This window comes from Loxodonta africana, chromosome 11 (assembly GCF_030014295.1).
Source record: "Loxodonta africana isolate mLoxAfr1 chromosome 11, mLoxAfr1.hap2, whole genome shotgun sequence".
Classification (NCBI taxonomy): Eukaryota; Metazoa; Chordata; class Mammalia; order Proboscidea; family Elephantidae; genus Loxodonta; species Loxodonta africana.
This window is the reverse complement of record NC_087352.1, coordinates 47,509,163-47,534,917: the sequence shown is the minus strand read 5'-3', so window position 1 is coordinate 47,534,917 and position 25,755 is coordinate 47,509,163. Positions and strand designations below refer to the sequence as shown.

At 39.9% G+C, this 25,755-nt stretch overlaps 1 pseudogene; it reads left to right on the top strand.

Moving 5' to 3' along the window:
* Positions 1-24,101: 24,101 nt before the first annotated feature.
* LOC100663019 (small ribosomal subunit protein eS26-like) lies at positions 24,102-24,558 on the top strand (annotated as a pseudogene).
* The last annotated feature ends 1,197 nt before the right edge of the window (positions 24,559-25,755 follow it).

Here is a 25,755-nt window from a genome sequence, read left to right as displayed (position 1 = left end):
CTCTCTCTCATCCAACTTCTTCCCAAACCTTCCTGCCTCTAGATTCACCTCTTCCAGTGGTGTGCTAGCGTTTGCCAATTCCTGTGGTGCAAATACTCGCCATAGACAAAGAAGCTAAAGAGATGTGGAGGAGCACGCCATTACAGAGCACCTCCACTATGCAGATACAATAGTCATAAATGACTTCAAGAGTATAGATACTGTTGTTGTTGCTGTTAGGTGCTGTCGAGTGCGTTCCGACTCATAGCAACCCTATGCACAAGAGAATGAAATACTTCCTGGTTCTGCGCCATCCTTACAATTGTTGCTATGCTTGAGCTCATTGTTGCAGCCACTGTGTCAATCCACCTCGTTGAGGGTTCCTCTTTTCCGCTGACCCTGTACTTTGCCAATCATGATGTCCTTCTCCAGGGACTGATCTCTCGTGACAACATGTCCAAAGTATGTAAGACGCAGTCTCACCATCCTTGCTTCTAAGGAGCATTCTGGTTGTACTTCTTCCAAGACATATTTGTTTGTTCTTTTGGCAGTCCATGGTATATTCAGTATTCTTCACCAACACCACAATTCAAAGGCGTCAATTCTTCTTTAGTCTTCCTTATTCACTGTTCAGCTTTCACATGCATATGATATGATTGAAGATACCACGGCTTGGGTCAGGTGCACCTTAGTCTTCAAGGTGACATCTTTGCTCTTCAACACTTTAAAGCAGTCCTTTGCAGCGGATTTACACAATGCAATGCATCTTTTGATTTCTTGACTGCTGCTTCCATGGCTGTTGATTGTGGATCCAAGTAAAATGAAATCCTTGACAACTTCAATCTTCTCTCCGTTTATCATGATGCTGCTCATTGGTCCAGTTGTGAGGGTTTTTGTTTTATGTTGAGGTGCAATCCATACTCAAGGCTGTGGTCTTTGATCTTCATTAGTAAGTGCTTCAAGTCCTCTTCACTTTCAGCAAGCAAGATTGTGTCATCTGCATAATGCAGGCTGTTAATGAGCCTTCCACCAATCCTGATGCCCCGTTCTTCTTCATATAGTACAGCTTCTCAGATTATTTGCTCAGGATACAGACGGAATAGGTATGGTGAAATGTTACAACCCTGACACACACCTTTCCTGACTTTAAACCAATCAGTATCCCCTTGTTCTGTCGGAACAACTGCCTCTTGATCTATGTAAAGTTTCCTCACGAGCACAATTAAGTGTTCTGGAATTCCCATTCTTCACAATGTTATCCATAATTTGTTATGATCCACACAGTCGAATGAATGCCTTTGCATAGTCAATAAAACACAGGTAAACATCCTTCTGGTATTCTCTGCTTTCAGCCAGGATCCATCTGACATCAGCAATGATATTTCTGGTTCCATGTCCACTTCTGAAACTGGCCTGAATTTCTGGCAGTTCCTTGTTGATATGCTGCTGCAGCCGTTTTTGAATGATCTTCAGCAAAATTTTGCTTGTGTGTGATATTAATGATATTGTTCTATAATTTCCACATTTGGTTGAATCACCTTTCTTGGGAATGGGCATAAATATGGATCTCTTCCAGTCAGTGGGCCAGGAAGCTGTCTTCCATATTTCTTGGCATAGATGACTGAGCACCTCTACCACTGCATCCATTTGTTGAAACATCTCAATTGATATTCCATCAGTTCCTGGAACCTTGTTTTTTGCCAATGCCTTCAGAGCAGCTTGGACTTCTTCCTTCAGTACCGTCGGTTCCTGATCATATTCTACCTCTCGAAATGGTTGAATATCGACTAATTCTTTTTGGTATAATGACTCTGTGTATTCCTTCCATCTTCTTTTGATGCTTCCTGTGTCATTTAATATTTTCCCCATGGAATCCTTCACTATTGCAACTTGAAGCTTGAATTTTTCTTCAGTTCTTTCAGCCTGAGAAACACCGAGCATGCTCTTCCCTTTTGGTTTTCCATCTCCAGCTCTTTGCACATGTCATTATAATACCTTGTCTTCTCGAGCCACCCTTTGAAATCTTCTGTTCCATTCTTTTACTTCATCAATTCTTCCTTTTGCTTTAGCTGCTTGATGTTCGAAAGCAAGTTTCAGAGTCTCCTCTGACATCTGTCTTGGTCTTTTCTTTCTTTCCTGTCTTTTCAATGGCCTCTTGCTTTCTTCATGTATGATGTCCTTGAAGTCTTTCCACAACTTGTCTGGTCTTCAGTCACTAGTGTTCAGTGCATCAAATCTATTCTTCAGATGGTCTCTAAATTCAGGTGAGATATACTCAAGGTCATATTTTGGCTCTCATGAACTTGCTCTGATTTTCTTCAGTTTCAGCTTGAACTTGCATATAATCAATTGATGGTCTGTTCCACAGTCGGCCCCTGGTCTTGTTCTGACTGATGACATCGAGCTTTTCCATCATCTTTTTCCATAGGTGTAGTCAATTTGATTTCTGTGTGTTCCATCTGGTGAGGTCCATGTGTATAGTCTCTGTTTATGTTGGTGAAAGAAGGTATTTGCAGTGAAGTCGCTGGTCTTGCAAAGCTCTATCATTCGATGTCCAGCATTGTTTCTATCACCAAGGCCATATTTTCCAACTACTGATCCTTCTACTTTGTTTCCAATTTTCGCATTCCAATCACCAGTAATTATCAATGCATCTTGATTGCATGTTCGATCAATTTCAGACTGTAGCAGCTGATAAAAATCTGTTTCTTCATCTTTGGCCCTAGTGGTTGGTGCATATATTTGAATAATTGTTGTATTAACTGGTCTTCTTTGTAGGCGTATGGATATTATCCTATCACTGACAGCATTATGCTTCAGGATAGATCTTGAAACATTCTTTTTGATGATGAATGCAACACCATTCCTCTTCAAGTTGTCATTCCCAGCAGAGTAGACTATAGGATTGCCCGATTCAAAATTGCCAATTGCAGTCCATTTCACCTCACTAATGCCTAGGATATTGATGTTTATGCGTTCCATTTCATTTTTTTAAATTTATTTATTACTTATTTATTTTTTTATTAACTTTTATTAAGCTTCAAGTGAACGTTTACAAATCCAATCAGTCTGTCATATATAAGTTTACATACATCTTACTCCGTACTCCCACCTGCTCTTCCCCTATTGAGTCAGCCCTTTCAGTCTCTCCTTTCTTGACAATTTTGCCGGCTTCCCTCTCTCTCTATCCTCCCATCCCCCCTCCAGACAAGAGCTGCCAACACACTCTCAAGTGTCCATCTGATATAATTAGCTCACTCTTCATCAGCATCTCTCTCCCACCCTCTGACCAGTCCCTTTCATGTCTGATGAGTTGTCTTCGGGGATGGTTCCTGTCCTGTGCCAACAGAAGGTCTGGGGAGCACGGCCGCAGAGATTCCTCTAGTCTCAGTCAGACCATTAAGTACGGTCTTTTTATGAGAATTTGGGGTCTGCATCCCACTGATCTCTTGTTCCCTCAGGAGTTCTCTGTTGTGCTCCCTGTCAGGGCAGTCATCGATTGTGGCCGGGCACCAACTAGTTCTTCTGGTCTCAGGATGATGTAGGTCTCGGGTTCACGTGGCCCTTTCTGTCTCTTGGGCTCCTAGTTGTCGTGTGACCTTGGTGTTCTTCATTTTCCTTTGCTCCAGGTGGGTTGAGACCAATTGATGCATCTTAGATGGCCGCTTGTTAGCATTTAAGACCCCAGATGCCACATTTCAAAGTGGGATGCAGAATGTTTTCAAAATAGAATTATTTTGCCAATTGACATAGAAGTCCCCTCAAACCATTTTCCCCAGACCCCCGCCCCTGCTCCGCTGACCTTTGAAGCATTCATTTTATCCCGGAAACTTCTTTGCTTTTGATCCAGTCCAATTGAGCTGACCTTCCATGTATTGAGTGTTGTCTTTCCCTTCACCCAAAGCAGTTCTTATCTACTGATTAATCAATAAAAAACCCTCTCCCTCCCTCCCTCCCCCCTTCGTAACCACAAAAGTATGTGTTCTTCTCAGTTTTTACTATTTCTCAAGATCTTATAATAGTGGTCTTACACAATATTTGTCCTTTTGCCTCTGACTCATTTCGCTCAGCATAATGCCTTCCAGGTTCCTCCATGTTATGAAATGTTTCACAGATTCGTCACTGTTCTTTATCGATGCGTAGTATTCTATTGTGTGACTATACCACAATTTATTTACCCATTCATCCATTGATGGACACCTTGGTTGCTTCCAGCTTTTTGCTATTGTAAACAGAGCTGCAATAAACATGGCTGTGCATATATCTGTTTGTGTGAAGGCTCTTGTATCTCTAGGGTATATTCCGAGGAGTGGGATTTCTGGGTTGTATGGTAGTTCTATTTCTAACTGTTTAAGATAACGCCAGATAGATTTCCAAAGTGGTTGTACCATTTTACATTCCCACCAGCAGTGTATGAGAGTTCCAATATCTCCGCAGCCTCTCCAACATTTATTATTTTGTGTTTTTTGGATTAATACCAGCCTTGTTGGTGTGAGATGGAATCTCATCGTAGTTTTAATTTGCATTTCTCAAATGGCTAATGATCGAGAGCATTTTCTCATGTATCTGTTGGCTGCCTGAATATCTTCTTTAGTGAAATGTGTGTTCATATCCTTTGCCCACTTCTTGATTGGGTTGTTTGTCTTTTTGTGGTTGAGTTTTGACAGAATCATGTAGATTTTAGAGATCAGGCGCTGGTCGGAGATGTCATAGCTGAAAATTCTTTCCCAGTCTGTAGGTGGTCTTTTCACTCTTTTGGTGAAGTCTTTAGATGAGCATAGATGTTTGATTTTTAGGAGCTCCCAGTTATCGGGTTTCTCTTCATCATTTTTGGTAATGTTTTGTATTCTGTTTATGCCTTGTATTAGGGCTCCTAGGGTTGTCCCTATTTTTTCTTCCATGATCGTTTTAGTCTTTATGTTTAGGTCTTTGATGTTTCATTTTTTTGCAAATGGATATCCAGTTATGCCAGCACCATTTGTTAAAAAGACTATCTTTTTCCCAATTTACTGACACTGGTCCTTTGTCAAATATCAGCTGCTCATACGTGGATGGATTTATATCTGGGTTCTCAATTCTGTTCCATTGGTCTATGTGCCTGTTGTTGTACCAGTACCAGGCTGTTTTGACTACTGTGGCTGTATAATAGGTTCTGAAATCAGGTAGAGTGAGGCCTCCCACTTTCTTCTTCTTTTTCAGTAATGCTTTGCTTATCCGAGGCTTCTTTCCCTTCCATATGAAATTGGTGATTTGTTTCTCAATCCCCTTAAAATATGACATTGGAATTTGGATCGGAAGTGTGTTATATGTATAGATGACTTTTGGTAGAATAGACATTTTTACTATGTTAAGTCTTCCTATCCACGAGCAAGGTATGTTTTTCCACTTAAGTATGTCCTTTTGAATTTCTTGTAGTAGAGCTTTGTAGTTTTCTTTGTATAGGTCTTTTACATCCTTGGTAAGATTTATTCCTAAGTATTTTATCTTCTTGGGGGCTACTGTGAATGGTATTGATTTGGTTGTTTCCTCTTCGGTGTTCTTTTTGTTGATGTAGAGGAATCCAAGTGATTTTTGTATGTTTATTTTATAACCTGAGACTCTGCCAAACTCTTCTATTAGTTTCAGTAGTTTTCTGGAGGATTCCTTAGGGTTTTCTGTGTATAAGATCATGTCATCTGCAAATAGTGATAACTTTACTTCCTCCTTGCCAATCCGGATACCCTTTATTTCTTTGTCTAGCCTAATTGCCCTGGCTAGGACTTCAAGTACGATGTTGAATAAGAGCAGTGATAAAGGGCATCCTTGTCTGGTTCCCGTTCTCAAGGGAAATGCTTTCAGGTTCTCTCCATTTAGAGTGATATTGGCTGTTGGCTTTGCATAGATGCCCTTTATTATGTTGAGGAATTTTCCTTCAATTCCTATTTTGGTAAGAGTTTTTATCATAAATGGGTGTTGGACTTTGTCAAATGCCTTTTCTGCATCAATTGATAAGATCATGTAGTTTTTATCTTTTGTTTTATTTATGTGATGGAATACATTAATGGTTTTTCTGATATTAAACCAGCCTTGCATACCTGGTATAAATCCCACTTGATCATGGTGAATTATTTTTTTGATGTGTGGTTGGATTCTATTGGCTAGAATTTTGTTGAGGATTTTTGCATCTATGTTCATGAGGGATATAGGTCTATAATTTTCTTCTTTTGTAATGTCTTTACCTGGTTTTGGTATCAGGGAGATGGTGGCTTCATAGAATGAGCTGGGTAGTATTCCATCCTTTTCTATGCTTTGAAATACCTTCAGTAGTAGTGGTGTTAACTCTTCTCTGAAAGTTTCGTAGAACTCTGCAGTGAAGCCGTCTGGGCCAGGGCTTTTTTTTGTTGGAAGTTTTTTGATTACCGTTTCAATCTCTTTTTTTGTTATGGGTCTATTTAGTTGTTCTACTTCTGAATGTGTTAGTTTAGGTAGGTAGTGTTTTTCCAAGAATTCATCCATTTCTTCTAGGTTTTCAAATTTGTTAGAGTACAATTTTTTGTAGTAATCTGAAATGATTCTTTTAATTTCATTTGGTTCTGTTGTGATGTGGTCCTTCTCGTTTCTTATTTGGGTTATTTGTTTCCTTTCCTGTATTTCTTTAGTCAGTCTAGACAATGGTTTATCAATTTTGTTAATTTTTTCAAAGAACCCGCTTTTGGCTTTGTTAATTCTTTCAATTGTTTTTCTGTTCTCTAATTCATTTAGTTCAGCTCTAATTTTTATTATTTGTTTTCTTCTGGTGCCTGATGGGTTCTTTTGTTGCTCACTTTCTATTTGTTCAAGTTGTAGGGACAGTTCTCTGCTTTTGGCTCTTTCTTATTTTTGGATGTGTGCATTTATCGATATAAATTGGCCTCTGAGCACTGCTTTTGCTGTGTCCCAGAGGTTTTGATAGGAAGTATTTTCATTCTTGTTGCATTCTATGAATTTCCTTATTCCCTCCTTGATGTCTTCTATAACCCAGTCTTTTTTCCGGTGGGTATTGTTCATTTTCCAAGTATTTGATTTCTTTTCCCTAGTTTTTCTGTTATTGATGTCTAGTTTTATTGCCTTGTGGTCTGAGAAGATGCTTTGTAATATTTCGATATTTTGGACTCTGCAAAGGTTTGTTTTATGACCTAATATGTGGTCTATTCTAGAGAATGTTCCATGTGCGCTAGAAAAAAAAGTATACTTTGCAGCAGTTGGGTGGAGAGTTCTGTATAAGTCAATGAGGTCAAGTTGGTTGATTGTTGTAAGTAGGTCTTCCGTGTCTCTATTGAGCTTCTTACTGGATGTCCTGTCCTTCTCTGATAGTGGTGTGTTGAAGTCTCCTACTATAATTGTGGAGGTGTCTATCTCACTTTTCAATTCTGTTAAAATTTGATTTATGTATCTTGCAGCCCTGTCATTGGGTGCATAAATATTTAATATGGTTATGTCTTCCTGATCATTTGTCCCTTTTATCATTATATAGTGTCCTTCTTTATCCTTTGTGGTGGATTTAAGTCTAAAGTCTATTTTGTCAGAAATTAATATTGCTACTCCTCTTCTTTTTTGCTTATTGTTTGCTTGATATATTTTTTTCCATCCTTTGAGTTTTAGTTTGTTTGTGTCTCTAAGTCTAAGGTGTGTCTCTTGTAGGCAGCATATAGATGGATCGTGTTTCTTTATCCAGTCCGTGACTCTCTGTCTCTTTGTTGGTGCATTTAGTCCATTTACATTCAGCGTAATTATAGATAAATAAGTTTTTAGTGTTGTCATTTTGATGCCTTTTCATGTGTGTTGTTGGCAATTTCATTTTTCCACATACTTTTTTGTGCTGAGACGTTTTTCTTAGTAAATTGTGCGATCCTCATTTTCATAGTGTTTGAGTTTATGTTAGTTGAGTCGTTACGTTTTTCTTGAGTTATGGAGTTGTTATACCTTTTTGTGGTTACCTTATTATCTACCCCTATTTTTCTAAGTAAAAACCTAACTTGTATCATTCTATATCGCCTTGTATCACTCTCCATCTGGCAGTTCAGTGCCTCCTGTATTTAGTCCCTCTTTTTGATCATTGTGATCTTTTACCTATTGACTTCCATGATTCCCTGTTATGTGTATTGTTATTTTTTTTTTAATTAATCTTAATTTGTTTGTTTTTGTGATTTCCCTATTTGAGTTGATATCAGGACATTCTGTTTTGTGACCTTGTATTGTGCTGGTACCTGATATTATTGGTTTTCTGACCGAACAATATCCTTTAGTATTTCTTGTAGCTTTGGTTTGGTTTTTGCAAATTCTCTAAACTTGTGTTTATCTGTAAATATCTTAATTTTGCCTTCATATTTCAGAGAGAGTTTTGCTGGATATATGATCCTTGGTTGGCAGTTTTTCTCCTTCAGTGCTCTGTATGTGTCGTCCCATTCCCTTTTTGCCTGAATGGTTTCTGCTGAGTAGTCTGAACTTATTCTTATTGATTCTCCCTTGAAGGAAACCTTTCTTTTCTCCCTGGCTGCTTTTAAAATTTTCTGTTTATCTTTGGTTTTGGCAAGTTTGATGATAATATGTCTTGGTGTTTTTCTTTTTGGATCAATCTTAAATGGGGTTCCATGAGCATCTTTGATAGATATCCTTTCGTCTTTCATGATGTCAGGGAAGTTTTCTGTCAGGAGTTCTTCAACTATTTTCTCTGTGTTTTCTGTACCCCCTCCCTGTTCTGGGACTCCAATCACCTGCAAGTTATCCTTCTTGATAGAGTCCCACATGATTCTTAGGGTTTCTTCATTTTTTTAAATTCTTTTATCTGATTTTTTTTCAGCTATGTTGGTGTTGATTCCCTGGTCCTCCAGATGTCCCAGTCTACATTCTAATTGCTCGAGTCTGCTCCTCTGACTTCCTATTGCGTTGTCTAATTCTGTAATTTTATTGTTAATCTTTTGGATTTCTACATGCTGTCTCTCTATGGATTCTTGCAGCTTATTAATTTTTCCACGATGTTCTTGAATAATCTTTTTGAGTTCTTCAACAGTTTTATTGGTGTGTTCCTTGGCTTTTTCTGCAGTTTGCCTTATTTCGTTTGTGATGTCTTGAAGCATTCTGTAAATTAGTTTTTTATATTCTGTATCTGATAATTCCAGGATTGTATCTTCATTTGGGAAAGATTTTGATTCTTTTGTTTGGGTGGTTGGAGAAGCTGTCATGGTCTGCTTCTTTATGTGGTTTGATATGGACTGCTGTCTCCGAGCCATCACTGGGAAACTAGTTTTTCCAGAAAATCCGCTGACTGGTACGCTGGCTCCAGGCTCTGAAAACAATCGCTGCCTCTCCGTATTTGTTCGTTCTCCGTCTCTAAATCTGTGTTTGTTGTTCAGGGTTCGTAGATTGTTATGTATGTGATTGATTCACTTGTTTTTCTGAGTCTTTGTTGCAAGAGGGATCCGCGGTAGCATCCACCTAGTCCGCCATCTTGGCCCCACCTCCCATTTCATTTCTGATGATTTCCTATTTTCCTAGATTCGTACTTCGTACATTCCAGGTTCCGATTATTAATGGATGTTTGCAGCTGTTTCTTCTCATTTTGAGTCATGCCACATCAGCAGATGAAGGTCCCGAAAGCTTTACTCCATCCACGTCATTAAGGTCGACTCTACTCTGAGGAGGCAGCTCTTCCCCAGTCATGTTTTGAGTGCCTTCCAACCTGGGGGACTCATCTTGCAGCACTATATCAGACAACATTCCACGGCTACTCATAAGGTTTTCACTGGCTAATGCTTTTCAGAGGTAGACTGCCGGATCCTTCTTCCTAGTCTGTCTTAGCCTGGAAGCTCAGCTGAAACCTGTCCTCCATGGGTGAGCGTGCTTGTGTCTGAATACTGGTGGCATAACTTCCAGCATCACAGCAACACGCAAGCCCACACAGTATGACAAATTGACAGACTAGATACTAGTAAATTGTAATAAATGATTGGCAAATGATGAATTTCGAGTATTTATTTTTTATTACCTTTTATATAGGCAGTTGGGTGGTACAAGCTGTTAAGTGCTCGACTCTTACGAAGGCATGGTGTTTTAGTACAATTTCCAATACTATTTAAGTCACAGTAAGCTTCTCCAGTAAGCTAATACCTTCAATGAAGCAGATCATAAGAACATTCCTAGGAATGAATGAAATGGTTTGCTGGAAGGAATTATATTAATTAATCATCAGAGGATTAAGACACAGACCAAGAGAAACTTACTCTTTTATTCATGTGTTTTAGTGATCTGTTTCTATATAAAATTGGCCTGAAAATTTAGCAGTTACAGACAATAGTATAAATAATAAACACATTATTTCCCACAGTTTCTGTGGGTCAAGAATTTGAGTGGTTCTGTCTTGAAATCCTTCATGAAGTTTTAGTCAACATGTGGTCAATAGAAGGCTGGCTAGAGCTGGAGGGTCACCAAGATCACTCACATGGCTATGAGCAAGAGCTCTCAGTTACTTGTTGGTTACTTGCAGGAGGCCTGAGTTCTGTGCTACATGGACCTACCTTTCCACAGGGCTACTTGATTGTCCCCATGGAGTGGCAGTTGCATCCCCAAAGAGTGATTGAAAACAAGAAGGTGGAAGCCACAATGTCTTTTATGATCTAACCTTGAAGTCACATACCATCACTTCTGGCATAGTCTTTTAATTAAATATGAGTCACTAAGTCCAGCTCACACTCAAGGGTAAGGAAATTAGGCTCCATCTTTTTTTTTTTTTTTTAAATTGTAGTTGAGAATATACATGGCAGAACATACACCAATTCAACAGTTTCTACATGTACAATTCAGTGACACTGATTGCATTCTTTGAGTTGTGCTACCATTCTCACCCTCTTTTTCTGAGTTGTTCCTTCTCTATGAATGTAAACTTGCTGCCCCTTAAGTTTTCTATTTAATCTTTCGAGTTGCTGTTGTCAATATGATTCCAGAGTGATAGATCTTAAAAGAGAATAATGCTCAAGGCAGACGTTCTTTACTAGTTAAGCTAGACTATTGTTTGGTTTTAAAAAGAATTTGGGGGATACTTTTGGTTTTAAGGTTTAAAGCTTTCTCAGGGCAAGAGTTTTAGGGGTTTATCTAGCCTCCATGGCTCCAGAAAGGCTAGGTTCCATGAGATTTTGGAATTCTGTTCTGTATTTGGAATTCTGTTCTGGAATCTTTTTGCTCAGGATTCTTCTATAGAATTTTTCATCAAAATGTTCAGTAATGGTAGCTGGACACCATCCAATTCTTCTGGTATCATGGCAAAAAAGGCAGTTGTTCATGGAAGCAATTAGCCACTCATTCCATGTCCTTCTCTGATTCCTGACTTTCCGCTCCAGGTGAAATAGAGCCCAGTCATTGCTAGGCTCCATCTTTTAAGGAAAGATTGTCAAAGGATTTGTGGACTTTTTTATTAACGTTCCAGCAATGTCTTATCTTCACACCCTCACCAATATAGTTGAAGGATAAATGTGTCACATTCCCTACAGAATAGTGTCCCAATATGACATTGCTTTAGGAAGGGAAGCCAGGGTGGAAGGAAGCTGGCAGAATCCGAATTCCTAGAGCTCAACAGGGTGAGTTTGTGTGCAGATGTGGGAAGGTGTGGGGAGTGTAGGAAGACTGGATGCATGAAGTTAAAAAATAAACCAAGAAGACAACATGCTCCCTCTTTGTTCCAGGCACTCCTCGGAAACCCTATGGGGCAGTTCTACTCTGTCCTATAGGGTCGCTATGAGTCAGAATTGACTCGATGGCAATGGTTTTTTTTAAATCACTGAACCAAGTTAAAGTTAAATCCTGTGAATTTAAGGGTTGTATCTTTTTTCAGCTGTGTATTGGCCCCATGGTACATAAAACTTTCATTCTGTAGATTACTCTTAGTAATCTCTAGATTTGACTGAAGAATGCTTGCTGACATAGTGCTGAAATATACTCTGTGCTAAAACCCATACGACATTGCGTAGATTCTGACTCATGGTGACCCTATAGGACAGAGTAGAACTGCCCCATAGGGTTTCCAGACTATAATATTTATGAAAGCAGACTGCCACGTCTTTCTCCTGTGGAGTGGCTGGTGGGTTTGAACCACTGATCTTTTGGCTAGCAGCTGAGCACTTAACCACTGTGCCACCAGGGCTTCTTCTAAAACCAATCAGAAAACCAAACCCAGTGCCGTTGAGTTGATTCCAACTCATAGAGACCCTATGGGACAGAGTAGAACTGCCCCATAGAGTTTCCAAGGAGCACCTGGCAGAGTTGAACTGCTGACCGTTTGGTTAGCTGCCATAGCACTTAACCACTACGCCACCAGGGTTTCCAACAGAAGGTATTTATTACTAGGTCAGAGAAGAAACTCAACGAAAAGAAAGTTCAGCTTGGTCTACAAACTATCTCTAGTAATTGAAACCTACAAATGTGCTTTTGGATTGTGAATTTGAAGTTGATCCTCATGGAGTATCCGATTGCCTGAGACCACATAATGTTTTGTGAAATTCATGAGCATCCTGCTCTCAGGGCGGTAATGCATTGTGATTTTGTTGAAAAGCTTATGTAGGGCAAGAACAGGGCTTGGAATTTTATGGGCAGTTGTTAGTTCAAATTTTCTCTTATTCTTTTTTTGTTATTTCGGTAAAAATATACATAACAAAACATACACCAATTCAACAATTTCTACATGTACAATTCAGTAACATTGATTACATCCGTCAAGTAATCCGTGCAACCATTCTCACTATCCTTTTCCAAATCATTCAACCACCATTAACATAAACTCCATGCCCCCTCCCTCCCGCCTCTGGTAACCACTAATAATCTTTTGTTTCTATGTATTTGCTTATTTCGTATAAGTGAGATCATACAGTATTTACCCTTTTGTGACTGACTTATTTTGCTCAGCATGATGTTTTCAAGTTTCATCCATGTTGTGGCATGCATCAGGACTTCATTTCTCTAGATGGCTGAATAGAATTCCATTGTGTGTATATACCACATTTTGATAATCCATTTATCTGTTAATGGACATTTTGGTTGTTTCCACATTTTGACTATTATGAAAAGTGCTGCAATGAACCTTGGTGTTCAGGTCTTAGTGTTCTTTTAATTACAAACCTATCAGATTTTGTCTGCTTTTGCTTTGGGAAATATTGGCACTGCAACTGTGGCCTCCTGATTGTGTTCCTCTTGTTGTATCTCCTCAAGTTCTCAGTTTATACTGACTTCATAACATAAAATTGTTAAAGGTTTTTTTTTTTTTTTTAGTGAGGTAAGTACTGTGAAAAATCAAAGGGGTTTTAAAAACTAATATAAAAAAAGTGTTTGTAAAGTATACTTAACTCACACTAATATTTGCTGCTATGGAGCAGATATTTTCTTCTTTGTATAGAGTAGTACCTGCCCTTTGGACATTTGGTGAGCACTTTGATTGCCTGCTTGTTTTCTTGTATCCTGTGCTCTTTCCCTAACACTTCTAGAGGGGCAGTGACCTCATATTTTCCTCTAACTTTTCAGATCCTTACATTTCATTTTTCTGTTCCACACTGCTTGTCACCTAAATACCGTATGTTCCCAAATATTTCTTTTTATTCTTTCACCAGGGGTCAACATCCCCTTCAACACCGTCTTAGAGGTTAGTGTTAGGAGGAAAACAACTTGATTAAATCAATCCACACCAGAGTATCTGTGATTAATAGCCTGCCAAATCTTATAAGTGTGTTTGTATTTTAAATAAATGAAGCAAGAAGACAAGTAGACCCAAATTAATCTCTAGAGGATAGATTGCAGACTTTTGGGAAAAGTCATAAAGTAAAGAAATTCAAACCACATAAAAGAAATGGCTGGGTCAGAGTGTTGGACTGAAAGTTTTTATATTCCTTAAATTCTGCAGTGTAGATTAACCTCTATTCTGTTAGATAACATAACCTAACCCGTTGCCACTGAGTTGACCCCAACTCATGGCAACCCCATGTGTGTCAGAGTAAAACTGTGCTCCACAGGGTTTTCAATGGCTGCTTTTTGGAAGTAGATCACCAGGCCTTTCTTTCAAGACACATTTCAGTAGATTTGAAATTCCAATCTTTTGGTTAGCAGCTGAGCACATTAACTATTTGCACTACCCAGGGCTCTCTGTTCTGTTGGCTAGTGTGATGGTTAAGATTGTGTGCCAAATTGGCTAGGCCATGATTCTCAGTGTTTATATATAGTCACTCACATGATGAGATCTGCTGTGAGTAGCCAATCAGTTAAAAGGGAGTTTCTTTGGGGTGTGGCCTTCATCCGAATATAAGTAGACATTCTAAGTTTTTGCTCACTCTGGATTCTGTGACTGTCTCCTGTTTGTCTGGCCTCTGGTTCTTGAGGCTTGAGCTCTCACCTTATCTGCCAGTCTGGGGGATTCACTGATCTTCACAGCCTGTGATCAGAGCCTTGATCTCCAACCTGCCAATCTTGGGCTCACTAGCCCCTGTAGCTATGTGAATCAGGAGAAGCTTCTATCTTAATCCACAGATTTGGGATGTTCCATCCTCTAGAATAGCGTGAGCCATTTCTTTGATATAAACTTCTCTCTATGTATTTATAAGCTTTACTGATTTTGCTTCTCTAGAGAACCCAGACTAAGACTGCTAGGTTAGCCTACTCTATTGCTTGAAGACAGACTAAAAAATTAGAACGGAAAAAATGAAGTGAATGGTCCCCTCATTCACTCAATTGCTTAGGCCAAACTCCTTGGAGCCCCATCTTAGATTCCTTATTTCCTTTCCCATCCCACACCTAATCCATCAGCAAACCCTGTAGACTCTTCTTTTACAATATATCCAGATCAGCCCACTTTTTACCCCCTCCCCCTCTATGGTTGGTCTAAGCTGCCATCCTCTCTTCACATTACAGCAGTAACCTTCTATGATCTTCCTACTTTTACTCATGTCCCCATCAGTCTCTGTTGACATAGCAGCCAAATGCAGAGCAGATTATGTCAACCATGTCATTCTCCTGCTCTTTACATTCCAATGGCTTCCCACAATGCTCAGTCAAAATCCAAAGCCCTTCCTGCCTGCTGGCCTCTGTTTATCTCTTAGCTCTCATTTCCTACACCTCTCTTTTGTTCACCATTGCTCTAACTAGGTCAGCCTTCTTGCTGTGCCTGGAACATGCCAAGGATTTATCCTGTGCCAAGGTATATTTTGCTTTACTGTCCTCTCCTCTTGGGAAAATCTTTCCCCAGACACTGATATGGTTATTCCCTCAATTCAGTCAGGTCTTAAAATATCACCCTCTCAGAAACCCTATCCCTAAACACTGTCTAGCAAAGCATTGCCCTCACTCTCTATCCCCTTACCCTGATTTAGCAATATATATATATATATATATATACAAAACATGAAACTTGTAATATATAATTTTTATAATGTATAATATGTATTTAGCAGTGTATCTATCTACATATTTGTAATTTGTTTACTGTCTACTTCACTAGAAATGTAAGCTCCATGTGGTCAATGACTTAGCGTTTAGCTCATTAGTGAATCTCTAGGGTTTAGAAGAGTGCTAATATGTGCTTAATAAACGTTTGTTAAATAAATGGATAAATTATCTTTAAAAAGGAAGCAAAGAAGCAAATTCTATATATATAATGAATAACAGAATAAATCGGCTATTAGATTATTTTTTGTTCCTCGGGGTGAAAATTAGGACCTAGTGACCAAGGTCTGAACATTGTCTGATATAGTGGTGGAAGATGAGTCCTCCAGGTTGGGAGGCATTCAAAAGATGACAGGGGAAGAGCTGCCTCCTTAAAGTAGAGTCGACCTTAATGACATGGATGGAGTAAAGCTTTCAGGACCTTCATTTGCTGATGTGGCATGACTTAAAATGAGAAGAAACAGCTGCTCACATCCATTAATAATTGGAACCTGGAATGTATGAAGTATGAATCTAGGAAAATGGGAAATCATCAAAAATGAAATGGAACACATAAACATCAATATCCTAGGCATTAGTGAGCTGAAATGGACTGGTATTGGCCATTTTGAATCCGACAATCATAGTCTACTATGCTGGGAATGATAACTTGAAGAGGAATGGTGTTGCATTCATCATTAAAAAGAACCTTTCGAGATCTATCCTGAAGCACAACGCTGTCAGTGATAGGATAGTATCCATACGCCTACAAGGAAGACCAGTTAATATGACTATTATTCAAATATATGCACCAACCACTAGGGCCAAAGATGAAGAAATAGAAGATTTTTATCAGCTGCTACAGTCTGAAATTGATTGAACATGCAATCAAGATGCATTGATAATTACTGGCAATTGGAATGTGAAAATTGGAAACAAAGAAGAAGGATCAGTAGTTGGAAAATATGGCCTTGGTGAAAGAAACAATGCCGGACATCGAATGATAGAATTTTGCAAGACCAGCGACTTCATTGCAAATATCTTCTTTCACCAACATAAACATAAATTATACACATGGACCTCACCAGATAGAACACACAGAAATCAAATTGACTACATCTATGGAAAGAGATGATGGACAAGCTCGATGTCATCAGTCAGAACAAGGCCAGGGGCCGACTGTGAAACAGACCATCAACTGCTCATATGCAAGTTCAAGATAAAACTGAAGAAAATCAGAGCAAGTTCATGAGAGCCAAAATATGAACTTGAGTATACCCCACCTGAATTTAGAGACCATCTGAAGAATAGATTTGATGCATTGAACACTACTGTCCGAAGACGAGACAAGTTGTGGAATGACATCAAGGAAATCTTAATTGAAGAAAGCAAGAGGCCATTGAAAAGACAGGAAAGAAAGAAAGAAAAGACCAAGATGGATGTCAGAGAGGACTCTGAAACATGCTCTCGAACATCGAGCAGCTAAAGCAAAAGGAAGAATTGAAGTAAAAGAACTGAACAGAAGATTTCAAAGGGTGTCTCGAGGAGACAAAGTAAGGTATTATAATGACATGCGTGAAGAGCTGGAGATGGAAAACCAAAAAGGAAGAACATGCTCGGCGTTTCTCAGGCTGAAAGACTGGAAAAAAATTCAAGCCTCGAGTTGCAACAGTGAAGGATTCCATGGGGAAAATATTAAATGACACAGGAAGCATCAAAAGAAGATGGAAGGAATACACAGAGTCATTATACCAAAAAGAATTAGTCAATGTTCAACCATTTCGAGAGGTAGAATATGATCAGGAACCGATGGTACTGAAGGAAGAAGTCCAAGCTGCTCTGAAGGCACTGACAAAAAAAAAAGGTTCCAGGAATTGATAGAATATCAATTGAGATGTTTCAACAAACAGATGCAGCGCTGGAGGTGGTCACTCGTCTATGCCAAGAAATACGGAAGACAGCTTCCTGGCCCACTGACTGGAAGAGATCCATAGTTATGCCTATTCCGAAGAAAGGCGATTCAACCAAATGCGAAAATTATAGAACAATATCATTAATATCACATGCAAGCAAAATTTTGCTGAAAATCATTCAAAAACAGCTGCAGCAGTTATTGACAGGGAACTGCCAGAAATTCAGGCCAGTTTCAGAAGAGGACTTGGAACCAGAGATATCACTGCTGATGTCAGATGGATCCTGGCTGAAAGCAGAGAAAACCAGAAGGGTGTTTACCTGTGTTTTATTGACTATGCAAAGGCATTCATTCAACTGTGTGGATCATAACAAATTATGGATAACATTGCGAAGAACGGGAATTTCAGAACACTTAATTTTGCTCACGAGGAACCTTTACAAAGATCAAGAGGCAGTTAGTTGTTCAGACAGAACAAAGGGATACTGATTGGTTTAAAGTCAGGAAAGGTGTGTGTCAGGGTTGTATTCTTTCACCATACCTATTCAATCTGTATGCTGCCAAATAATCCGAGAACCTGCACTATATGAAGAAGAACAGGGCATCAGCATCGGAGGAAGATTCGTTAATAACCTGCATTATGCAGATGACACGAGCTTGCTTGCTGAAAGTGAAGAGGACTTGAAGCACTTACTAATGAAGATCAAAGACCACAGCCTTGAGTATGGATTGCTCCTCAACATAAAGAAAACAAAAATCCTCACAACTGGACCAAGGAGCAACATCATGTTAAATGAAGAAAAGACTGAAGTTGTCAAGGATTTCATTTTACTTGGATCCACAATCAACACCCATGGAAGCAGCGAGTCAAGAAATCAGAAGACGCATTGCATTGGGTAAATCTGCTGCAAAGGACCTCTTTAAAGTGTTGAAGAGCAAAGATGTCACCTTGAAGACTAAGGTGCACCTGACCCAAGCCATGGTATATTCAATCGCATCATATGTGTGTGAAAGTTGCACAGCAAATAAGGAAGACCAAAGAAGAATTGACACCATTGAATTGTAGTGCTGGTGAAGAGTATTGAATATATCATGGACTGCCAAAAGAATGAACAAACCTGTCTTAGAAGAAATGCAACCAGAATGCCTCTTAGAAGCAAGGATGGCGAGACTGTGTCTTACATGCTTTGGACATGTTGTCAGGAGGGATCTATCCGTCAAAAGGGACATCATGCTTGGTAAAGTACAGGGTCAGCAGAAACAAGGAAGACCCTCAACGAGGTGGACTGACACAGTGGCTACAATGAGCTCAAGTGTAACTATGATTGTAAGGATGGCTCAGGACCGGGCAGTGTTTTGTTCTGTTGTGCATAGGGTCATTACGAATCGGAACCAACTTGACGGCACCTAACAACAGCAACAAACGATATAGGAATTACAGGAAAGTAAGAAGTGACAAAAACTTATTGTTAAGGATCTTACAAACAAGGAAATAAAAAGAGTACTGTTGATTTTGATAATGCCCAGTACCATTGCCTGTATTTTAACATAAACCATACTGGAAAATTCACACAGAGGCTAATGCAATTATCGTAAAAAGTCATATACGGCAAAAGAAACTAAAGAAGGATTTAGATAGTGAGGGTATGGTAGTTCAATTTTATTCAGAGTTTTTAATTCAATTTTCTTTTTTACACTTATAACCATTTTTTGTCTGGATAGAATACGTGGTGCCTAATTTACTGAAATATTTTACCATGGTTTTATCCATTTTTCTTAGTACAAACCAAACCCAGTGCCGTCAAGTCAATTCTGCCTCATTAGTTCGGCACTTATTTTTCCTCAGTACATAATGTGATCATTCCTCTTTGGCTCAGTCATTTCTTCCAACAGTGCTATGCTTCTTGACGTCTGCCTGGGACAGATGCTAAGTGGAGTATGAAAGTGTTGACTATTTTAGGTTGTGAGCTCATTAGAACTGTCCTCAGAAGGCTGGTCACTAAAAAGTAACCAGAAAAGGTAATGGTTTCATTTTCTAGAGATCTGAGGAGAGAGTGCAGCCAGGAGAGGTGACGTTACTGACATCAGCCACACCAGGCAGTCTCATTTCCTTGGAAATATGGCATGAGTAGTTTTGAGAGAGAATGAAGCAGCCTTAAACTACAGGAGGCATGATTCCACTTGTGTGGAAGTTCAGGGCCACAAGGTAAAAATCCTTTTTTACAATTATAGCTGCTGAAAGCCCCAGAAAGAATCAGTAGAAGTATAGATGAGGCTCTTAGATCGTCCTAGAAAAGTTCCAAAAAGGGCTCCCTTTCCTATAAAATCCGTCAATTTAATAGCAAAATTGTTTTTATTAAAGATACACTTCATTTGCTTTATCTAAGTCAATACATATTTCAAAATCATGTAATGGTACCACCACTGATATTAATGACTTTGAAAACAAAACAGGAATCATAATGAAAGAAAGTACCAGAAGTTTTGTAAGTATTCAAGTCTTTCTGCCACTGCTTTGTTACTTCAATGAAGAGCAGCTGGAACATCGAAACTAGCCTTGAAATATGGTGTTAGCTTTGGTGCTTTTTGTCTATTAAAACCTTTTCTTTATTTGGATTCTTTTTTGTATCTACGCCTTATTATGCTGTTGTTAGGTGCCATCGAGTCAGTTTCGACTCATAGTGACCCTATGTACAATAGAACGAAACACTGCCTGGTCCTGCGCCATCCTCACAGTCGTTATGCTTGAGCCCATTGTTGTAGCCACTGCGTCAATCCATGTCGTTGAGGATCTTCCTCTTCTTTGCTGACCCTCTACCATTATAAGTAAGTTCGAGTGGAATTTCACATTTTGTTGCCATTCCAGAGTATCTGAATGCCCGCCGTGTTTAGGATTGCCGCAGTTATAGAGGAAGTAGCCAGTATTATTCTCCCCGATAAGACTGCTGTATTACCAGCACATGTGAAAGGATTAGAGGAAAATACAAGGAAGTAGGTGGTTGTAAGACAAAATTATCGTTGAGGTCAATAGATTCATTTACCTAAGATCCATGTGGGTTAGAGGTGGACTAACATATGTTGGTAAGGTTTTACTGAGATTTTGAAATAAAGGAAAACCTGGAAATGTAGCTAACAATAACTTATTTATATTGAGCTTCACTATTTTATATATTATCTTACTTTAACCTCACTAATACTTTGTGATAAATGAAGATCATCATAGTTATTTTTAATCTTATCTTGCAAAGAAGTTTCTTTCTTGCCTCAGCTCCTTGAGCCTATCTGATTTTAAGTTCCTACCTACCTTATGTGATCTGCTTTAAGCCAGAGTAAAGGATGCAAGAGAAAACATTTATTTGAAAGCAAGACTATGAAAAAAAGAAGTCCAGGGTTTTGAATTGTCCATAGTACTCCTATTCACCTGTATCCTTGTGTTAACTATTGCCTTCCTCCTACGCTGGGTGTGTTAGGGTTTATTTACTCGTCTGTAATTGCCACTTTGAAATTCTGGTTGCTGCTACAGGCCAGGAAAAATTCCTGTCCTGGCTGAGGTGTGAATTTCTCATGGCATTCATTGAGCTGTTAAGCAGAGTCAGAGCCTTTCTTGTGAGAGAGGATATTCTGTTAGGAGTGTCACCTTCCACTGGACTTCTCCGATGCTGAGTATCGGTAGTTTAGGGCTTTATCACACTGCTAGCTGTTATGGAGCCTTGGTTATGGGCTGTGCCTGAGGAAGGGAGTGAAGGGTAGTGGGGTAATGGAATCAGGGCAGGGAGAGGCTATGAAAAAATCTAACCCATACCATACATTATAGAATTTAATACAGATAATATCCCTATTTTACAGATGAGGAAACTGGGTCTTAGTTTAAATAGTTATCTGAGTAGCACAACTGGATTCAGATTCACGTCTGTTTGACTCTTAAATCCTTAACCGCTAGGCCAGGGTGTAACTATGTCCAGCTGGGGAGGCCTACTTGGTCCAGAACCAAAAACCAAACCTGTTGCCATTGAGTCGATTCCAACTCATAGAGACCTTATAGGACAGAGTACAACTGCCCTGTAGGGTTTCCAGGCTATAATTTTCACAGAAGCAGCCTGCCACATCTTTCTCCCAGCTGAGTGCTTTGACCACTGCGCAACCAGGCTCCATTCTACTTGGTCCAGGACTCTGATAAACAACCCTCACCTGCCCATTCTGACTCTGACCTTTCTGATGACCTTGCTCATCTGCTTCATTTAGATGTCACATTCTGTCATTCGTTCTTTTATCATCTCAGGACTCTGCAGTATTATGGTTTCTGACCTTGGCTTCCCTGGCCTTCCTTTCACCCACGCCCGCCTCCCCAGACTGCTGTGCATGTTGGCCAGGGGCGGATTAACCAGTAAGCAAGTTATGCATGGGTTTACAGCAAGTAAGGTATGCATGGCTTAATTGTGTTTACTCACTAATCACCACATCTTTGAAACGCAGGTGAAATTGTGCACTACAGATTAGTAAGTAAGCACAAGTAAGCCTGTGCATATCTTGCTTACTGGGTGATCTGTCCCTGATTATGGCTCAGTTAGTGCATCATACCAGGGTGCCAGTGAAGGCTGTCCTCCCTAAAATTGTTCACACACAGAGGTTAGCAGTCACACAAATACATGGAAGAGGGTGGCAGTAGGCCAGATAACCATTTAATTGTGCTGATACTTAGGGTGTTCCTCTTTTTTAATGGATGAATTAAGGATGACTTTTATAAGGAGCCCTGGAAACCCTGCTGGTGTAGTGGTTAAGAGCTACAGCTAACCAAAAAGTCGGCAATTCAAATCCACTAGGCCCTCCTTGGAAACCCTATGGGGCAGTTCTACTCTGTCCTATAGGGTCACTATGAGTGGGAATTGACTCAACGGCAATGGCTTTGGTTTTTGGTTTTTGTAAGGAACCCTTGGAGCCCTAATGGCACAGTGGTTAAGAGCTCAGCTGCTAACCAAAAGGTGGGCAGTTCAAATCTACCAGCTGCTCCTTGGAAACTCTATGGGGCAGTTCTACTCTGTCCTATAAGGTCACTACGAGTTAGAATCCACTTGATGGCAACGGACTTGGTTTATGAGGAGCCCTGGTGGCGCAATCTTTAAGTGCTCTGCTGCTAACTGAAAGGTTGGCAGTTTGAAACCACCAGCTGCCCTGCAGGAAAAAGATGTGGCAGTCTGCTTCCTTAAAGATCACAGCCTTAGAAACCTCGTGGGGCAGTTCTATGCTGTCCTGTAGAATTGCTATGAGCTGGATTCAAGGGAACTCAAGAACAACAATATTTACCCCAAGAGGAATGAAAAGGAAGAGTCGCTCTCCCCAAATCTCATCTGCTGTCCTTATGTGATAAAAACTTCACAGGGAGAGCATCTTATCTGGAAAAGAAGATTGTGTATGTAACAGCCATTATAATCATTCAGATGGCCTGCCTCTCGAAGTGTGGTCCCAGGAACCACACTCAGGACAAGTGTCATACCTGGCATTTATAAGTAATGCACATTTTAGGGCCTAGTCCCAAACCTACTGAATCAGAAACTCTGTAATCTGTTTTAACAAGCCCTCCAGGTGATGCCCACTAAAGTGAGAACCGCTGAGCTAGTTAAGGAGAGTTTAAGGACTGATGTGTTTAACCTGTGCCAGTACTAGGACATTTTCTAGAGTACTTTGTAGTGAAACAGACCTTGAAATTGTCTTTGTGATACAGCAAACAGTGCTAGGCAAGAGTTCTGTTGCAGGAAAGGAAATGTCTCTGTGCTTTGGAGTAGAAGTTAGGAAAGCTAGGGTGGTCAGCTTTCTTTATTTAGCAAGAATAGATTGCAATCACTCCCAAACAAACCTCACACTAAACACTGTAACAAGTCTGACCTAACGATGACATCACGGGAGAAGGTATGAGGGTAGAATTTGGAAAAAGAAAAGTCCAGGAGAATTTGTTTGGGAGAGAGAACAGATGGGGTCAGAAAGCATGAGAAAGTCCAAGGGCAGTCAGGCTGTAGGTGACAGATTAGAAAAGCAAGTGACTATTGTGAGAAGCAGTGCTTATAATGCTTGTTAATCATAAAGAATGTATTTTTCTTTTAGAGTTCTTGGCACTTCAGTAACTTCCGGTTTATAAGAATAAAAGTTAGCCAGTTTCTGTTCTGATGTTCCAACTCTACCACCTACTTGAGCGTACTGAGTAATATCTATTACTGTCTCTGTATGCTAGAAGTAAATCTGAATGTTTTCCTATTACCCCCTAATTAGTATCAGCAGCCCCGTACAGCACATTCAAAAGTTTTAAAGTAACATGTTGTTACATGTTATGGAGTCCGTTCCACGTTAGAGAATACAAAGTATTGTTTGTTGTTAGGTGCCCTGGAGTAGGTTCCCACTCACTGGAACCCTATGTACAACAGAATGAAACACACTGCCTGGTACTGCGCCATGCTCACAACTGTTATGTTTGAGCCCATTGTTGCAGCCACTGTGTCCATCCACCTTGTCAAAGGTCTTACTCTTTTTTACTGACCCTCTACCTCAAAATTTTTTTTTTTTTTCACCTTACCATGCATGATGTCTTTCTCTGGGAACTCGTTCCTCCTGATAACATGTCCAAAGCATGTGAGACAAAGTGTCGCCATCCTGGCTTCCAAAGAGTACTCTGGCTGTATTTGTTCCTTTTTCTGGCAGTCCACGGTATATTCAATATTTTTTGCCCACACCCTAATTCAAAGGCATCAACTCTTCTGCAGTCTCCCTTATTCATGTCCGGCCTTTCACATGCATATAAGGAGATTAAAAATACCTTGGCTCTCGGGTCCTCGCTTCACAGATGACTAAGAAAAGGAGGAACAACGGTCGTGCCAAAAAGGGCCGCGGCCATGTACAGCCTATTCGTTGCACGAACTGCGCCCGCTGCGTGCCCAAAGACAAGGCCATTAAGAAGTTCGTAATTCGAAACATAGTAGAGGCCGCTGCCGTCAGAGACATTTCCGGAGCGAGTGTCTTCGACGCATAGGTGCTTCCCAAGCTGTACGTGAAACTACATTATTGTGTGAGTTGTGCCATTCACAGCAAGGTGGTCAGGAACCGTTCTCCTGAAGCCCGGAAGGACAGGACCCCCCCCACCCCGATTTAGACCTGCAGGTGCTGCCCCACGTCCTCCACCAAAGCCCACGTAAGGATTTGAGTCCTTAAAGGCTGAGGAAAAACAAACCTGAAAGAAAATAAAATGGAGATTATACTTAAAAAAAAAAAAAAAACCTTGGCTTGGGTTAGGCGCACTTAAGTCCTCGAAGTAACATCTTTGCTTTTCTACCCCCTGAAGAGGTCTTTTGCGGCACATTTGCCCCATGCAATACTTCTTTTGATTTCTTGGCTGCTGCGTTGTACATGGGCATTGGTAGTGGATCCAAATAAAATGAAATCCTTTACAACTTCGATCTTTTCTCTATTTAACATGATGTTGTTTATTGGTGCAGTTGTGGGGATTTTTGTTTTCTTTATGTTGAGATATAATCCATACTGAAGGCTGCGGTCTTTGATCTTCAGTGCCTCAAACTCTTTGCTTTCAGCAAACAAAGTTGTTGGTTGTTAATAAGTCTTACTCTATTCATGATGCCTCGGTTCTTCATCATATACTCCAGCTTCTCAGGTTATTTGCTCAGCGTACAGATTGAATAAGTATGGTGAAAGGAAACAACCCTGACATACATCTTTCCTGATTTTAAATCGCACAGTATCCCCTTGTTCTGTTTGAACAACTGTCTCTTGATTTATGTACAGGTTCCACATAAGCACAATTAAGTGTTCTGGAATTCCCATTCTTCGCAAAGTTATCCATAAGTTTTTATGATCTACACAGTCGAATGGCTTTGCATAGTGAACAAAACACAGGTAAACATCTTTCTGGTAGTCTCTGCTTTTAGCCAAGATCTGTCTAACGTTAGCAATGATATCCCTGGTTCCAAGTCCTCTTCTGTATCCAGCTTGAATTTCTGGCAGTTCTCTGTTGATGTACTGCCACAACCACTTTTGAATTATCTTCAGCAAAGTTTTACTTGTGTGTGATATTAATGATATTGTTCAATAAGTTTGGCATTCGGTTGGATCACCTTTCTTTGGAATGGGCACAAATATGAATCTCTTCCAGTCGATTGGCCAGATAGCTAGCTGTCTTCCAAATTTCTTAACATAGATGAGTGAGTGCTTCCAGCGCTGCATCTATTTGTGGAAATATCTTAGTTGTTATTCTGTCAATTCACGGAGTCTTGTTTTTTTGCCAATGCTTCACTGCAGCTTGGAATTCCCTCTTCAATACCGTGGGTTCTTGATCATATGCTACCCCCTGAAATGGCTGAACATCTACCAGTTCCTTTTGGTATAGTGACTCTGCACATTCCTTCCATCTTCTTTTGATGCTTCCTGCGTTGTTCAATACTTGCCTACAGAATCCTTCA